This window comes from Pleurodeles waltl, chromosome 9, assembly GCF_031143425.1.
Source record: "Pleurodeles waltl isolate 20211129_DDA chromosome 9, aPleWal1.hap1.20221129, whole genome shotgun sequence".
In the NCBI taxonomy this organism is placed as follows: domain Eukaryota; kingdom Metazoa; phylum Chordata; class Amphibia; order Caudata; family Salamandridae; genus Pleurodeles; species Pleurodeles waltl.
The window spans coordinates 412,576,121-412,589,188 of NC_090448.1; the positions used below are offsets into that span (position 1 = coordinate 412,576,121).

The window sequence follows — 13,068 nt, forward strand, 5'->3', positions numbered from 1 at the left end:
TGTATTAAATGATCATGTTTTTGAATACAGAGGAGTTTGGGGATAGTGTTGCATGCACCTAGAGTAGTGAAGGATCATTTGGGTCAGAATGTGTTTGATCTAAGAGATGTAAGGCATCCCTGCAGCTTAGAATAGTTGTTTGCCTTTGGATCATGTTGCAGAAAATATATTTTTGAATTCGATCGCCTTCTGAAAAAGAGGAGTGAGGTGTGATGAAGGCCAAGTCTCTTCACATCCTGTCATTAGAGAAAAAGGGGATGTGATACAAATTTAGACCCATAGTTAATTACATACTTATTTAAGCTTGGTAGGGACTGAGGAGAGATTTGCAGAATTCCCTCGGACAATGTGAGTATAAATGTTTGGATTCTCATCCAAATGTTGTATTTTGTTGTGGGGGCATATTTAAAGGGCGATTAGATGGATTTCACGTTACTAAGTGGTTGATGTCTTGGGTAATGTAAATGCAGGACTGATCAATGAGCGGCGTAAGGTGGTATTATTGAGGATCAAGTCCAAAGTTAGGGGTCTGTCCAGGAGGCAATCTAGTGAAAAGACAAAAAAGCCCCCTATTTGATTAGGGCAATTGAAGTCCCTAGGAAAATACGCGGTGACCTTTACCTCTTTAGACAATGCTCAGATTTATATTAGAAAGGTGTTTGGCTGAAATTATTTCTATGGCATACCCAGAAGAGGAGAGCAGCCTTTCGAGTGAGAATTCTACTAGTCCGAGTTTGGCAAGAGAAAGAGGTTCTTATAGAGTGTGCTAATGTTCCTTGGGCTTTTTCCCACTATGTCTCTGATTGGGAGTTATGTATTTAAAGCATCCGCTAATTATCAGATGTGTAAAATAATTAAATCTCATTACATTTTAGCAGATCAAATTTACTGCATCATGCTGATTTGTGGTGTGTTAAACACCAAAAGCTGCATGTTATTCCCCAACAACTTGTAATGGATGATAATTTCCACACTGAATGAATAACGTACCCGTGGTATTGCTATATATCATGTGAGATAATAACACCTTTACTTGTAATTAGGGCCTTTGAGGCACAAGTGGTAGGAATCCTCCTCCCATCCTTCCCATAGATCATTCAGTGCTGTCACCACATCTGCTCTGATTTCTCTATATAAGCAGGTGACCGCCTTGTAGGTGCTAGAACTCATAACCATAAATTATTATTAGAAGTCTCCAACATGCCACCCCACGAGTGTTTCCTGATTGCCGTCGATACTGTCCTGTGTAGCAGAAAATACTACTGTGAAAACACCGCTACCCATGCCACCATCCTCAGATCTGCTGATGGAAGATCATCTCTCCCTGTTGAGTCAGAAACTACACGCACTTTTGGCCAAAGGTGCATCAATAGGGTGCTGACATCAGAAGTAGGTTGTGGTTGGTATTCCCTCTGCTTTTTTAATGGAAGCCCCCACCCTAATCTAGATCTCTGCCCTCTCAACTACTTCCTGAAGAAAGAGAAATTCAAAATGTTCATGTTAGCTTAAGTCCTTTCGGTCCTACATTCCAGATACTAGATGATAGCGCTAGAATTACCGGACTCATATTTCCATATACCCATCCTTCTGGCCCACCGATGCCACCTGCGGTTCCTTGTGGGCCTCAGGCATTTTCAGTTCCCTGTGCTCCCCTTTGGCCTTACCAGCTCCCTCGAGTGTTCACAAAAGTGATGGCAGTGGTTGCAGTCCATGTGTGAAGGTCAGGGGTTTCAGTAAGTAAAAAGGTGAGTGTATTTAAACCAATGGTTTGTTAAACTATATAATACATACAATGCATAATATTAAAAATAAACACTTAAAAGCCCCTACCCCTTCATGGAGCAGATAAAAATCTACTCACTGCACATGTTACATCCAAAAAATTCCAGTCCTCCCCTAACTCGATGACTGGCTGTTAAATATGGGCTCGCCCCAGGCAGTTGTCACCCACCTCCAGACTACGGCAGACTCCTGCATTCGCTTGAATTCATTATCAACAAGCGGGCGTCACATCTGACTCCCTGTCAGATGCTCTCTTTCATTTGAACCATCCTGGACACAGTGCAATTCAATACCTATCCTCTGAAGTGGCACATCCAGGATATTCAAGCTATGATACCGATGTTTCAGCCTCTAGTCTGGATTTTGATGTGACTTACTTTCAGGCTGCTAAGTCTCATGGCCTCTTGCGGCTGTATTATACAAAGTGCCCCAGGAGCGCAACTGGCATGTGCACCCTATTTGCGTGCCCCCGGGGCACTCTGGTATTATAAAAAGGGCTGCAGGCGCATGTGCGGCCCTTTCTGTAATACCGATAGCGCTGGCGCACATATATCTCTAGCGCTATCACCATAGGGTGTTCCCTCATTTACAAGGGGGCATTGCCCCATTCAAATGATGAAATCCCTTTTACCTCTGCATCGAGCGCGTATTATAGACACGGGCACAGAGGCAAAGAAGTTGTCAGGAGGCGCACTGACTGTGTGCGACCTAAAAGGTGTTAAACTGTCTGTGCTCCCTTTGATTGCAGCCATCTGGAGGGAGAAAGGGGGTCCTATAAACCCTCTAGTCATCCCCTTGCGGGTGGTTGCAGTCACTCACTGCACCCACCTGCAAGGGGATCTCTAATCCCCTTAAACGTGCAGGCAGGTTGCCCCCTGCGCAGTGAAACACCTAGCAGCTGCTTCAAAGCCTCTCCATTTTTCCCTTGAATGCGCTGCCCTGAGGACAGCTTGAGTTTGTGGCTGCCCTAAGGGCAACACATTCAGTGTAATAGGGTGCACTTTCTATATTTGCGCCTGGCGCACCTGTGTAAGGTGCGCTGTGGCGCAAACAGAGGGAGTGTGACCTATGTGCAATAGGTACTCTGGTGGTAAAATATGCCCGCTAGCATATGTGGGCTATGCAGTGGGCCCTGAAGTCCCAATGGGTGCAGCATCAGGGGAAACTCTCTGGACTGGTCCAGATATCAGAGGGAACTGCAAAAGATCTGCAGACCTTCTCTCCCGTCCCTACCTACCTCTCAGATTAGGGACAGATGTAAAACTTCTGGGTTGGGGCAGCCATCTGGGAGAGGTGGAGATCATAGGACTCTGGTCTTTCTCAGAGTCTCAGCTCCACATCAGTTTGTTGGAATTGAGAGAAATTGCTTGACACTGAAGACCTTTCTCCCCTGCATCAAAAGTATGTTGGTTCAGGTGATCACCGCCATGTGGTACTGCTACAAAAAGGGTGTGGTGAGGTTTGGGACCCTGTCTCAGGAGGCTCTGCACCACTGGACACGGCTGCAATGTCAGGACATTTTCCTGGTCATTCAACACCATGCAGTGTGTCCAAATGCCAGGGTGGACAAACTCAGTCTTTGATGCTTTGTGGATCACAAATGGCACAAAGTTTCTTTCTCGGCTATGGAGAACATTGGTTAGATCTGTTCACCAGTGACAGAGACGTGCAGTGTCATAACTTCTGTGCAGTTGAGTTTCCAAGTTGGCTCGGGCTGGTAAATTTAAACCTAGAGATGCCTATTTCACTGTTCTGATAGATCTGGAAAGCCAGACATTTCTGCAATTCAGGTGTAAATGGCAGTTGTATCAATTCCAATGTCTGTCCCTTGGCTTTTCTTTGCTGCCATGGTGTTTCACCAAACTTTTGATGCCTTTGTAGAATATCTGAAAGAGTGTGAAGCACAGATGATAATTTATTTGGATGACATTTTATTAATAAATCAGGATGTGTTTTTGCAAGAGCCTCAGTTAACTTTGGCAAGGTCTCTTTAAAAGGATTCGTTGTGAATTTAGAGAAGTCAAAGTTGAGGTCCTCACAAAGTTTGGAGTTCTAGGATTCAAGGTAGATACTGTGAAGTTTTAACTTCTGTTACGTGAAAAAGTCGGAGGTAAATCATTTGTTAAAATTAAGGGTTGTGAGCTTGAGAGAACTGGCTTGAACGATTGACTTCTTATCCTCTTCTGTCCATGCAGTGTTCTCAGGACCGCTGCATTATAGATCCTTGCAGCATCTGAAGAATACAGGTTTGTCTAGGGAACTTTGGTAAGGAGACAAGTTGGTTCTCAGAGGAAGCAAACTAGGAGTTGATATAGAGATTGGAAAACTTGGAGGCGTGGAGTGGTTGTGCTGTATTTCATCCTGTCCCGGATTCTGTATTGGAATAATAGGCAAGCAGTATTGGATGGAGGGTAATGTTGCTAGATTAGGACACATGTGGGAAATGAAGGTTAGAAGAGAAAAAAGTGGCATAGCAATTTCTTGGAAATAACTGAAGGATACTTTGCTATTTGCAGTTTTAAGAGGCAAGGCTGGTTGCTGTTATTAAGGATGGACAGTGTAACTGTGGTGACTTATATAAACAAGTTAGAGGGAAGCAAGTTGAAGAGGTTGCAAAAGATATGTGGGAGTTCTATCTAAAGAAAAAGATGGGTTGAGTCAGCATACTTTTCAGAGAAGGACAAGAGAGTGGCAGATTGGAATTTGTGTCATTTGATGGACTGCACCAGTTAGAAGCTGAAAACGGTGATATTTCTGACAATTCCCTAGGGGCTTGGGCATAGGATGGATCAGTCAGAATTGGAAGGCATTGAAAGGCTAAGCTTTTCCTCTAATCTCAGTGATGTAACATGTTGTTACATGTGAAAAGGCAGAATTACCAGACAGTTCTAGTGACTCCTTTGTTGGACGACTAAGGCACAGTTCTCTTCTGCTCTGGAATTGGCGGTGTAAATTCGGTTTTTAATTGTTCCTTCTCAAGGTTTGTTTCGATGACAGAAAGAGAGGAGCACCCATCCATAGAGTAGGGAATGCTAAGTCTGTGAGGTGTCAGGCATTCAAGAAGATTTAATGATTTTTCATAAAACGCTTTCAAGCTCTGCAATTAATCTTGGGCCTCAGGTACCTGGAAGAGATACAGGGGTGCCTGGAATATTTGGGTATGCTGGTGCTTGGCAAAAGACTTTGACTCTGTGGAAGTGAATGAGTCACTTTTTTGTCACAATAAGCTGCTACAGGGCTGTAGTACCAGTATGCCATACCCTGTTTGATGGTGTTTTGGTAAGAGAAAGTCCCTTGATTTGCAGGAATAGGAGAGGAATGTGTCTACAGAGGGCACCTTGGTCAAGATAGGAAAGTTTATAGACTGTTGGCTTAGGTCAGGGTTAAAGACTTTCAACAGGATGGGTATTTGAGACTTGCTCCATGGAATGTAAGAGGATTATTCAATTAGATGGAGTCCAAGGATTGGGATATGTAACTAATGGTCTACACATTATTTGCATTCAAGAAACATGGTGTGTATCTTCATTACATATACAGGGTTTCTTGTCCCATTTCCTTGTTGCCATGCCATTACAAGCAGGGAAAGCAAAAGGTAGGTTGCAGATCCTTATTTCCAATAACCTTCTTGTTAAATTGAAGAAATCTAATTCAGTCGACCAGTCTGGCCAATTACTGTGGTTATCCAATCGGAGGGGTCAAGACATAGGCGGTCATTCTGACCCTGGCGGTTGACTACCGCCAGGGCCGGGGACCACGGATGCACCGCCAACAGGCTGGCGGTGCATCCATGGGCATTCTGACCGCGGCGGTACAGCCGCGGTCAGAAACGGGAAACCGGCGGTGTCACGCCGGTTTCCCGCTGCCCTAGGGAATCCTCATGGGGATTCCGACCCCCTTACCGCCAGCCTGGTTCTGGCGGTTTTGACCGCCAGAACCTGGCTGGCGGTAACGGGTGTCGTGGGGCCCCTGGGGGCCCCACCAAGATTTTCAGTGTCTGCCAAGCAGACACTGAAAATCGCGACGGGTGCAACTGCACCCGTCGCACCCCTTCCACTCCGCCGGCTCCATTCGGAGCCGGCATCCTCATGGAAGGGGGTTTCCCGCTGGGCTGGCGGGCGGCCTACTGGCGGTCGCCCGCCAGCCCAGCGGGAAACTCAGAATTACCGCGGCGGTCTTTTGACCGCGCAGCGGTATTCTGACGGCGGGACTTTGGCGGGCGGCCTCCGCCGCCCACCAAAGTCAGAATGACCCCCATAGTGTTGATCAACTTTTATAATAACATCTTTGACTCTACTCATTGCAGAGTTGCGCACACCCTTGCTCTGGGTTTAAGAAAGTTTGTAAAAATGATACACACTAACTATATACTTCTATGAGTAGGTGATTTTAATATACAAACCTGCCCTCTACCAGCTGCAGGGGTGTGTGGATTCACAGATCAGGAAGGTGGGGATATGGTACATTTCCCCACAACAATTATGGAGAGGCCTTGAATACAATAACCTTAAGCCATGAACTTAAGTTGCTGACGGGAAGCTGTGGTGGAAATGGGGAGCATACTCCAACATTTACAGGGAGGGCCTTGACTTCGATTATTGACCATGTGCTGGTGTCATCATCGGCAAAGGGGCTGTGAGGCTCACCTTATATCCTGTGACCACAATCCTATTATACTCCCTTTTACATTTTGGGGTTCGAGGCAGGCATTTCCCACCCATACAAATAATATAGAACCCTACAAGCCAAATGGGGTACGGATTAAAAGGGGTGACATTGATCCTGAAGGTTTTTTTAAGGAAATAATGATGGAGAATTGGGTAGAACTGGGTCTTTGCATCCAGGAAGAAGTCGCCTCAATAGTAATGTTAAGTTCTTTTGACCATATTGTTGGTTCTATTAAGGCACTTTTGACACTGCAAATGAAGGGCAGAGTAGGAGGAAGAGAGGTTGGTTTGATAGGGTTTGTGATGATGTATCAGTGGGAACTAAAGGGAAGCCCTCCCCATGTTCCCTTGGGGCCCTGCAATGATTACGTTATTGCGAGCTAAATACAAGGAGGTAGTAAAATCCAGGAAAAAGGTGCTGCAGGAAGAAGCATGGGACAAGTTGTCCCTGGCCACAGAAGTCCATGATGTGAAGTTATTTTGGGAAATAGTTATTGCCCCTTTTTTGGCTAGTGAGGTGACCCCTTAGCCTGGTATGATTGTTGCAAGTGCCACTTGGGTGGATCATTACACTCAGAGTTTTAAGCAAGCTTCTAGGGTTAATGATCCAGAGGATGATGTTTTCATGAAGGATCTCTCTCCCCTGAACATCTCTATTGAGAAGGTGTTTCTGGCCCTATGGGATAGCGTGGGGCTAAGGCCCCGGGCCCAGAAGGGGTGCCAGTTGATGTTTTTAAATCTGCCCCCAATTTGCGGGGCCCGGTTCTAACCAGGGGGTCGGCGGGAGCACCGCCGACAGGCCGGCGGTGCCCCGCAGGGCATTCTGACCGCGGCGCTTTGGCCGCGGTCAGAAAGGGTAAACCGGCGGTCTCCCGCCGGTTTACCGCTGCCCTCAGAATCCCCCATGGCGGCGCAGCTTGCTGCGCCGCCATGGGGGATTCTGACCCCCCCTACCGCCATCCTGTTCATGGCGGGAAAGCCGCCATGAACAGGATGGCGGTAGGGGGGGGTCGCGGGGCCCCTGGGGGCCCCTGCCGTGCCCATGCCAATGGCATGGGCACGGCAGGGGCCCACGTAAGAGGGCCCCGCAAGGTATTTCAGTGTCTGCCTTGCAGACACTGAAATACGCGACGGGTGCTACTGCACCCGTCGCACCTTCCCACTCCGCCGGCTCGATTACGAGCCGGCATCCTCGTGGGAAGGGAGTTTTTCCCTGGGCTGGCGGGCGGTCTTTTGGAGACCGCCCGCCAGCCCAGGGAAAAACTCATAATACCCTCCGCCAGAATTAGAATCACCCCCCAGGTGTTTAATTATTTATCTACAGTTACCAATCTGCAACATCGTTTTGTATTAACAAGATTTAGACTAGGTACTGTGCATCACTTAGTGGCATTCCCTAAGATAAAATTGTGCCCTCCCAAAACAATGGCCTGCCCATGTGATGGAATCAGTAAACAATCCACTTTGCACTTTATATTGTTTTGTACATTTTAAATGTATTTTAGGCGTTTTTATCTTAAACCTTAATTTATTGCTCAAAATATAAGATCCTATCAAGGGGCTATGAAATTTCTGCTTGCATTAAATGGCCAGCATTTGTGTCTTCATGTAGCAATTTATATTGAAAAGTTTATCTATGTGAGGAAAAGTATTATAATCTTATAGGGAAGATGTAATGGACATTGTCTGGCAATTGATGGTTTTGGATTTGTCTTCATCTGTTTTTAATCATTTATTATTTATTCTTGTGTTTTAAATTTTGTGTGGTGTATGTTTTGTGATATTTTTGTTGTGTTTGTAGTTTAATGGCTATGAGCATATATGTAGAATAAAGTTATGAAATTTAAATTGAATTGACTGTTGGCTTAATTTTTAATTTGTGTGAGGATTTACAAGTAAATAGGTTTTTACCTCTCAGAGGGGTAATATGGAAGTTGGCTACCTTACTTTGTCTGGTATCTTTCAGAAGAGCTTCTGACATGAATGTTCTGCAGTTCAGCAGTAGATTGTTCCAGCCAAATGGTGACATCATTGTACTATGCAGCCACATACTCTTTAATGTGGCTTTTATTCTCAAGCAAAACTTTTTGTTTGTGTATTAGGTCTTGCCTGTGACAGCACATGTGCAGTTGCTTGCAAGATATGTTGTTTAAAAAAACTAAAAATTGCTTAGATACCCCCATTACGTACCATTTATTGGCTTTGTCACTCTCATTGCCTTGATTCCCATTGGTCAGTGCCTCGGTTTAACTTTCTTCTTTGTGTTTGCTCCTTTGATGGAGTACAGACCAAGTATTGATTATTTTCTTTCTTTTTTTTAAAAAAAAAAACACTCTTTTTATTAAACAGTTGCTCAATTGACAGTAGTGTAGAAGCTATTAGTACAAGATATTGCTCATCAGATGGCATAGAAAACAACATTTGTTCAATTGTTACCGTCGTTCTCCCAGAACGCCCAGAAATACATGGAGAACATATTTTAACCATCACAGCTTTCCCCTCTGTGTACGTACCCAGGTAGTCGTCCAACTACCCCATATCTTTTCCCATTCATGTGGACAGCCCCTGCTAAGTATACTGCGTGTTCTTCTCTTTGGCCCCAATCGTTGTCCACCTCCCTATCATCTACGCAGGGGGAGTGGGGGCCCCCATGCCCGTGCAATGTTACGTTTTGCAACAGCCACTGCTAGCATCAACCATATCCTTTGGTACCTGGGCCACTTCATCTCCCATGTAATATTGAGGCGGATCCATGTGGCCTCCAATTGGACTTCCAGCCCTATGACCGGGGCCATAATTGGTGTCACCCCCTCCCAGAAGTTTTGATTTTGGGGCCACCTCCACAGTATATGGAAGAAAGTTCCCTCCTGTCCGCACTCCCTTAGACATAAAGAGGTGGCTGCTCTCCCCATTCGGTGTAGGAGTGTTCTGGAATATTATGTCCTCTGTAGAATCTTCAATTGGACTAATCTGAAGCAAGTTCATATTGAAACTTCCCTGGGACTCTTATGTTGCCTCACCCCATTCCTCATATGCAACTGCTCCTATTTCTTTGTCCTGTGCTTCCCTCAAAGTTACTAGTGGATCTGGGGAATTACACCAGCTCCTGTAAATAATGGAAATGTCTTGGTCTAACAGAGGATCTGATAATAAGCAGTCTTCGAGTGGGGCCGCCCAAGGCAGCTGTTTTCCCTCCGAGATATGTCATCGCAGCAGGTGCCCCAGTTGCTGAGGATGGAACCACTCTGTATCTCCCATTTCAAACACTGCTTGTAGAGTTTCAAATGTTATAAATGCCTGTCTCCTCCAAACGTCGCCCAGGTGTTCGAGACTGATCAACGCCCATTTTGTAAAACCTCCATGGCCCCCAACTTCACTCAGCATATCGCTATCCCATAGCGGAGTCAATTCCATCAACTTGCCCTCCCACCCAAATATTTAGTGGCCACTCTCCACGATCAATTGGGTGTGTGAGGGTATCACATCATTCATATCTCACCCCAGAATCCCTGGCTGGAGTTCAAGGAGCACGGTACTCATTGAAACAATTGTATGTGAATGCATTTAGAGGGACAATGTAGAGAGGACAGACATTTAGGGTGAGCCCCTCCCATCCCACTGTGAGTGCTAAATATCTACTGAGGGGATCTGTCCATATTTGGGCAGGGTAGATTATTTGCTTTCTTAGAGTCCTCCTGCTGCTCAGATTAAAGTACTTTTTAGGTCGAGTACGCGTGCACTCTGACCTGTTGTAATCTATCTGTGGTAACCACGCCAACCACACACCTATCACTATCACTCGTTCATGGGCTTGCCTTTAAAAAATCCTTTGTTATCATTTGGAAATGATTTACGTTTGTCCCTCCTTGGTGCAGTTTTGTTACTGCCTTGGCCATCAACCCTGTTACTTGGATAATTGCACGTTTGCCAATACTTTTGACTACAAGCCAACTTCTTTTTCCTTTTGTGTTTCTCCTTCACGCTCACAGCGGCCGTGGCGCTTTAAATCAGGTCGCTTATGTCAACTGTTTTACTTTTCATTTTCAATTTATGTGGCAAGAAAAGTCCAGTTAGGAATTTACAGCACTAATAGCTCTAACTCAAGCAAACGTGGGACCCATTACATTACAAATGCTTGTTTTTTTCTTGTTGTTTCATTGTTTTCGATGCTTACCCGTCTCACATCCCCATTGATTCCCTCTCCTTTGCGTTGTTGCCACCGTTCCTCCCACCCCGTTATTGCTGCACCTGTTGCTTGTTGCCCCTAAGCTCCTCATTGCTTTTTTCCTTCTGCCTATTGGCTATGGCATGTCTTTTGTCTGTATATTTCTCACTTTCTACTCAGATACGTATCCTCATTTGCTGAGATGACAGTGCATTGTATGGATGTCAGGACAGGGGCAGTCTACTCCACTGTTCAAGACTCTGCTGATTCGCAGCTCGGTTTGCACTTTATTTTTGATCCGGCATGCTGGTATGCGGTGGAGATAAAAGGCCGGTCCCTCGCCTCTCAGCGCCTTAAATGACCCCTCTTAAAGGGTAGAATAAGGGTGGTGGTAGTGGTGGAAATGAATATAGAACACAGGATTCAATTCAGGGAGTACAGTACAATTTTTATTGTCTATTTTGCGTATAGTGAGACCCAGGATAAGCCAGCTGTGTATTAGTGGCTTTGTCTTACATCTCCTCTTCTTTCCTTCCCAGGCGTTGGGGCGGCGGTGTTCTTGCTGATGGAAGACTACAACTAATTTGGGGTCAGGTAGGTGGTTTTGTAATATTAACTGCTTTAGAACTAAGGGGGTAGGGATGAATAGGTCTGTGTTGGTGAGAGGGGAAGGAGTGAAACACCACACCAATTCCTTAATTGCCCGTGCACCTTGTGATGATTGAATATATTATAGTGCACCTTTTTCCCTCAGCCCCACCATCCCTGTTCCTTTTCTCTCCCCATGCTCTTTTGTACCCAGTGCCAACCCTGAGCCCCTACCTGTCTAAACCACGTCCCTCCTGGGGCGTGGATGGAGCTGTTGCAGTGAGTCCTGGCTTTTGGGTCCTCTCCTTGAATGTCCAGTGCCTCAGGGAATTCTTTCGACTCCTGCCCTTCTTCTTCTTTTTGCTTGTAGTCTCTTGCCTCTTTTCTCCTGCTCTCCTCGTTTCTTCTTTCTTCCACCTGGCCATTTTCTACATGCGTATAGGCACTTTCCAACTACAAGATCCACAATACAATGGGAGTGAAGGAAGACTGTTAAAACCAAGTTATGTGTCTGAAAGACAATAATGCTGTTTTGTTGGAATGTGGCACAACACACTTTTTTGCTTTCGGGACCTGCCCCTACCGTAAGCAATGCTCCAGGCAGGCTTTTTTAAGGCTGCGTGCCAGCTTGTATGCCATATGCATGGCACTACTATCTGGGGTTGTCTGTGCGTTCCGCAATGCGTTTCACCAGGCTTCATTCTCCTTTCAGTCAGACTCGGCCTTCCTCTCCAGCCAGACAAATTTAGAGTTCTCCCAAGAGGAGAAGGTTCCATTGGACCCCACACCGTCCCTGTCTGCACCCTCCATGTGCAAATGAAGACAAAACAGCGGAGATGTGGATTGATTGACCAGTCCTCGCATTGATTTCACTCCCAGTGTTGTGTAGACTTAGAGTTACTCAATTACTTAAATAGCACTGCTACATTGATGGTCAAATGTATATTAGTGAGTGACACGACAATGATGGTCACCACACTGACCACCTGTACATTCATAAGGTAGGCTTTTAATGTACTTGACTGCTACCTCAAACACAAAATCCTGAGCTTACAACTATTTCAATTTTCTTGAATGTCAATTTGTTTACAATATTTTATACTTATATGTGTTATTACTTGTTTAAGTGGCTTATTGTGTTTTTGTGTGGTTTCACTGGCGCTTGATCACGATCACACACACACACACACACACAAATCATTAATAATGGATGAATGAATGGCTGTTGAGACTTGTACAGCACAGCGTTGTGAGCTGAGACCACTCTAGGTGTTTCCTGGTTAAAAGCAAACTGGTTCATAGCCTAGATCAATGAACTTTATTTTAGCCCACAACATTCATTTCTCACATGTGTTGCAGTCTTTGACGTTGGCAACTTCACACCAAATACAAGGCGTCGCTAACAACTGACTGTAAAGACCAGGCCTCCAAGTATTACACCATGGGAATCAGGGTGTGTCTGAGAGTTTGCGTATAGTCTGCCTGATCACATCCCAGAGCACAGAATGTTCCCGACTTAAGACAAACACAAGGGGCTGTTCGTGTAGCCGTGACGAGTAGGCTTGTAATTGTGTAGCTGGCATTCCTTTTCACTTTCGTTCTTTGCTTGTGCTTGCCATTTAGACACCAGGTCTATTAATCATGAGTTTGATTTCTCATGCATCAATAGTACAGTCATCAGTTGGGCGAAAGAGTGCAACTATTCATGCCCTTTACCTGGTAACAGCTGTACTGTCAATCCAGACCATAAATGTATGTGTGCATCACTAAAGGGGGCTTTAGCTCCACCCACATGTTGGAAGCTAGGAGAATATATTTTGATTGGGCGGACGTTGTGTGCTTCAACCAAAATGTATTTACCCTCCA

General features: G+C 45.3%; 1 protein-coding gene across 2 annotated transcripts in view; it reads left to right on the forward strand.

The window, feature by feature from the left end:
• The window catches only part of BSCL2 (BSCL2 lipid droplet biogenesis associated, seipin), a 236,476-nt gene that overhangs the window by 188,641 nt on the left and 34,767 nt on the right, over positions 1-13,068 (forward strand). For both annotated transcript variants that reach the window (XR_011198732.1, XR_011198731.1), the window contains exon 11: positions 11,154-11,208. The gene's annotated coding sequence lies outside the window, so the exon portion shown is untranslated. The remainder of the gene's footprint in view (positions 1-11,153; positions 11,209-13,068) is intronic.